The following is a 5,942-nucleotide window of genomic DNA, read 5'->3' on the forward strand; positions in this document are numbered from 1 at the left end:
ACAACCTGAGGACACAGAGAGTGACGAGAGTCAGAAAGGCACCAGGTCTGTTGATGAGGAGATGGGAGACAAAGACCAGAGAACAATGTGTGAAGGCAGCTATAACAAGTTCCCTCAGTGTAAAATTGTAATGTTGCATATTTTTATCTTCTTCTTCTTCTTCTTCTTCTTCTTCTTCTTCTTCTTCTTCTTCTTCTTCTTCTTCTTCTTCTTCTTCTTCTCCTCCTCCTGCTCCTCTCAGACGTCTGTTTGAACAGCATGTTGTATCTCCTTCTGTCCAGGTTACTGAGCTTGATGTTAGTAGAGCAGCTCCATGAACAGCTGTAGCTCAGAGCTCGTAGCTTCATGCTGCACATTCCTGAAGAGCGTTTTAATAATGTACAGCAGGACGAACATTAACCCTTTAACACCAAACGAACATTAGTGAATTCTCTGCAGATAAAATGAGTGACAGCTTTAACATTTAAAACAAATCCACAGCATGTTAAAACTATGACTGTTGCTTATTTAATTATGAATACTTCATGTCTTACATTTTAAAAACAAGTTACACTTTTCTAACAGGAGTCGAACCTTCAAAGTTTTATGTTCCTGGAGGAAACTGGTTTTGAGTTTGTGGTTGTTTGTGTAATTATACCCAAACTGAAGATATTCAGAACATCTGCAGCAGATCAGAGAGTAGAGACACATGTGTATGTGCTGTCCCCGTCAGCTGTTAGCGTAAACCGTTCTAAGATCACAGCATTCACACCGTGCTGGTGTGCGTGTCCTATTTTGTCAAAGGTTCTGACACATTGACAGGGAGCCAAGTTCAACAACATTGGTGGTCTTCACATGTTGCACTGTATGTGGGACACACACACACACACACACACACACACACACTTGTTTTGTTCCAGTGCAGAGATGAAAGAAAGCTGAGCTGCTGTGAGGTCTCGAGGCCGCAGCGTATTCACACGTGTCTGTAGAAGTAAAGAACCACCAGGCCATGGTGACAGATAACATCCGTCTGCTGTCGGACAGAGAAGCACAAAGAAAACTACTGTTATTATTCTCAGACACTCTTTCAACCTGTTATTCAATGAATTCCAGGAGTTCTGTGGACCTTCAGTCAGTGCTCTTCTCAGAGCAACAAACTGCAGGCAGTATTTAATACGGCCCGATTCAGCCGAGAATCTACAATCCCTTCAATGCGTTTTGACAGCTCCCAGGGAGCACTGCACTGTTGGTAATAATGAGCAGTAAGAAACAGCGTGTGAAGGAATGAGACGAGAGAAGCCAGCAGAGCCTTCAACACACAACCAACAATCTTTACTTCATTAAGATGGACTCCTTCCAAAGCTTTAGTTTTCCTCTGGATATTAACGTGGCACTTTATATTCTGTGTTTGAAATCTCTTGTATCTGCACACAAAGTATTTCTAACTTTGGCTCCTAAAAGGTCCTGAACGTGCGAGTGCACGTCATCAGCTAACAAACTACGTTGGCCAATCAAATTCAAGTAGATCTTCGAGTACATTTGTATGAAAGAACACTCAGATATCTACGTGTCCCATACCGGCAGCTTTCTTATACGCAGGACGATCTCAAGAGGCACACAGCGTAATATTCAGCGTGCGTGAGACCGCTGTCATCAGCAGTAATACATTACACTGTGTGTGTGTGTGTGTGTGTGTGTGTGTGTGTGTGTGTGTCAAAGCTCTGGAGAAGTGACAACTGTTTGTTTTTAGGAATGAGTTTAGCAGAAAGACTTCAGCACTTCAGTTTGTCACCCTAAAGAACGACTTTCTGTCTCCAGACAGGACGCTGATGCTTGAAGAGTGAGAGTGATGGGGGGGAAGTCTCCATGACTCTGTGAGCTTTAAAGATGCTATGAAACATATTTTTGAACTTTGGACAGAACCAGGTCAGCTGACTGCTTCCAGTCTTTATGCTAAGCTAAGCTAAGCTAATGTCTTCTTAACGTTAGCTCCTCTCTTCCTGCACAGACATGAGACAGGGACCCACAAACGCATGTTTTATACTCAACACAGATTGGCTACGATGGGGGCTGTGTGGGGGTACTGCCAGGGGGGGTGCTGTTCGTCACAGCGCCTGTCTGATTCAGGTTGTCAGGGTCATGTGACATCTTGACCTGGCTGTTTGTCTACACAGGCTAACTCGATACACACACACACACACACACACACAGTCTCAGTTATTGTCTTCTGTCTTTTTCGATCTGTTCAGAGAGTTTCTTCAAGTGTCGCTCAGTTATGGACTAATTGGATTTTTGGGGGTCAAAGGTCACTGAACACATGAACAGAAATATGAACTGTTGAAGTAGTGAAGTGATGAATATCAGTGATGATGTTACTGGATAATTAATAAGAGTTTTCTCAGCGCTGCTCGTTGATCCTTAAATAACCTGAAAACAATCCGATCGTTGGAGTTTTGTCTTCTTGTCTTTTCTGCAGCTTTTCTCTCGTTTTGTGTTTTTGTGACTCAGTTTTAATCACAGACAGATGACGTGTCTGCCCTCCGGCTCCAACAGTGGTGAGCTGTTTGTGTTCATGTCCACACACACACACACACACACTCATATATTAAATGTTTTCGTCCTCTCTTTCTTAAAGCCTCCTTTTGAAAACATGAATAACAGGAAGCCCTCCGCACTGGAGCGGTTGCCGTGAGGTTTAGGATGGAAAAATGTGAAAAGAAAAAAGATTCCAAGAAGAAAAAAGCCCAAAGAAGTCATAAACAGAACGTATGGATGTGAAGGAAACAGGAATATGAGTTTCAGATTACGGGCTGTAAATCACAGGAAGAGGCTTCAGACTTGTTCCGTCAACTCAGAATAAAACAGATTCTCACGTCCTGCTCAGGGAACTCTTTTTATTCTTGATCTGCTTCTACTGAGTGCTGCACACAGTTCACACACATTTCCACCTTGAGAAGCTTTTAATCTGCTACATCTGTCCAAACCAAATAAACACAAACACACTTCACTGCAGGGAGTCCAGCTGCACGGTGCATCGTTCAGCATCAACACGTCATGCTACACCTAGCATGTCATGCTACACCTAGCATGTCATGCTACACCTAGCATGTCATGCTACACCTAGCATGTCATGCTACACCTAGCATGTCATGCTACACCTAGCATGTCATGCTACACCTAGCATGTCATGCTACACCTAGCATGTCATGCTACACCGGGTTTCAGCATTTAATAAGGTTAACATTCATTAAGTATTTCTCATGGGAAACATTGCAGTGTTCGTTTGTTCCGCTGCTGCAGGGCTGTGCATGTGTGAATACAAATATTTTCATCAGGCGTGCGACTACAAAAGAAAAGCATGCTAGTAAAATTCCATTTGTGGGCGTCCTCGTGTCCCTGTTTGACGCTGGATGTGTCCAGCACAGATTCTGGAAAGCATTGTGCACATATCTGTGGTGTGTCAGAGGAAGAATTTAAAAGAATAGTCTTGGATAAAAAGCTAATTCGCTTTCATCCCAAGAACAGAAGATTTCTATGTTAGATGTCTGTAAATATGTGACAATAGCCAGAGCGGGTTAGCGAGTTAGCTTAGCACAAAGACAGCAAACAGCCAGTTTGTCTGTATGAAGGCAGCCTCTACCGCGTCACAAAGTTTAATAAATACTCTAACGCTCCTGATGAGCAGGAAGCATGAAGGTTGTTCACTATCTAACACGACTCCATGTTGTTTCACACTTTATTCATGGAAGCACTCACTGAGTCTCTACAAACACGCTCGTCCTTCAACGTGAGAGTAAAAGTATTTCTACTGCTGAACTCCTTAAAGCTGATCTTCTGAGGCGTCAGTGTTGCAGAGCTCGTTGGCAGCTCATTGTCTGGATCTGCTCCACTTTCTTCTCTGCAGCTTGTTCTGACCTTTGACCTCCCAAGAGGAGACAACCTCTTTGCGACTTCAGAAAGTTTATTTTAGCTCAAGTTTCCTTCAGGTTTGAACTTGTTTGACAGGATTACACCCGTTACAGTCTGATTCATAACAAGTCACACGAACAGCACAAATAATCAATCTGATTTTATTTGTCACTTTAAAGCTCACACACGTACTGAAAGAGACATTCAGGATTTCATTATTGTTTTCCATTGCATTGCAGTTTATGTGAGGCAATGCTCCATCCAGAAAAGATTTTTTTATGTTTTCTAAAGGGAGTTTGATTTCATGCTGCAGGTATTTGGAGAGGGGTGAGCAAGAGGAGGGGGATGAGGGAGAAGGTTCGCCTTTGTACAAACTTTCCACTCTATAAAAAAAGATCAACGAAGAATAAAACGACTTCTTTAATCTGTGTTTGGGTTCTGGAGGAGATGGAGAGGCAGAGTTCTGATTAAAGGTTATGAGGCGCTGCAGGGAGCTGCTGGAGCATCTGCACGTTCTTCAGACAGCGGTCTGCTGCTGAACCCCGAGGAGGACGGACACATCGAATGAGAACCAGATCAGAGTTTCAGTCACAGGAACATTACTCACACGGCGTCCTTGTGTTATTCAACGTTCCATCTGTACATGAAATAACAACAAACAGCGTATCAACATGTCCGCAGATAGAAGCTGGACAGTTTTGTGTGTACAACTGATTTAACGGGACATAAATGCAGAAGTGCTAATAAACAGGAGCCAGTCCTTCACCCGTAATCTGCACTGGCCCTTCACCCGTAATCTGCACCAACCCTTCACCTGTAATCTGCAACGGCCCTTCACCCGTAATCTGCACTGGCCCTTCACCCGTAATCTGCACCAACTCTTCACCTATAATCTGCAACGGCCCTTCACCAGTAATCTGCACTGGCCCTTCACCCGTAATCTGCACCAACCCTTCACCTGTAATCTGCAACGGCCCTTCACCCATAATCTGCACCAACCCTTCACCCATAATCTGCACCGGTCCTTTATCCGTAATCTGCACCAGCGCTTCACTCATAATGTGCACAAACCCTTCACCCGTAATCTGCACCAGCCCTTCACCCGTAATATGCACTGGCCCTTTACCCGCAATCTGCACCAGCGCTTCACCCGTAATCTGCACCGGCCCTTCACCCGTAATCTGCACCAGCCCTTCACCCGTAATCTGCACCGGCGCTTCACCAGTAATCTGCACCAACCCTTCACACGTAATCTGCACCAGCCCTTCAGCCGTAATCTGCACCAGTCCTTCACGCATAATCTGCAGCAGCGCTTCACCCGTAATCTGCATCGGCCCTTCAACCGTAATCTGTACCAGCGCTTCACCCGTAATCTGCACCAGCGCTTCACCCGTAATCTGCATCGGCCCTTCAACCGTAATCTGCACCAGCGCTTCACCAGTAATCTACACCAGCCCTTCACCCGTAATATGCACCAAACCTTCACCCGTAATCTGCACCAGTCCTTCACCCGTAATCTGCACCGGCGCTTCACCCATAATGTGCACCAACCCTTCACCCATAATCTGCACCAGCCCTTCACCCGTAATCTGCACTGGCCCTTTACCTGTAATCTACATCAGCACTTCACCCGTAATCTGCACCAACCCTTCACCTGTAATCTGCACCAGACCTTCACCCGTAATCTACACCAGCCCTTCACCCGTAATCTGCATCAACGCTTCACCCGTAATGGCGCGTGTACGCTCCCTAACTCTTCCTGCTAGTTTACTTGCTGTAGCAGTAGCGAGCAAGTCTTCCCTAACAAAGATGGATTTTAGGGTTAAACCAACACAACCATAAACATAAACACACATCATGTGACGAGGAACAGCCAACCACAGACGGCAGATACATCGTTCTTTTCTTCTGTCGTCAGTAAATATGGAAAAGTTAATGTTTCCACACTTCTCCCCGAAGCTGTTGTGGTGTTGAAAGAACCGTTGAAGAACTGATGGACCGACTGATGCAGTGTGTCACAGTTTATCACTGAGTCAGATGGGTTTTGTTTTACT

Source organism: Cottoperca gobio, unplaced genomic scaffold, assembly GCF_900634415.1.
Source record: "Cottoperca gobio unplaced genomic scaffold, fCotGob3.1 fCotGob3_64arrow_ctg1, whole genome shotgun sequence".
In the NCBI taxonomy this organism is placed as follows: domain Eukaryota; kingdom Metazoa; phylum Chordata; class Actinopteri; order Perciformes; family Bovichtidae; genus Cottoperca; species Cottoperca gobio.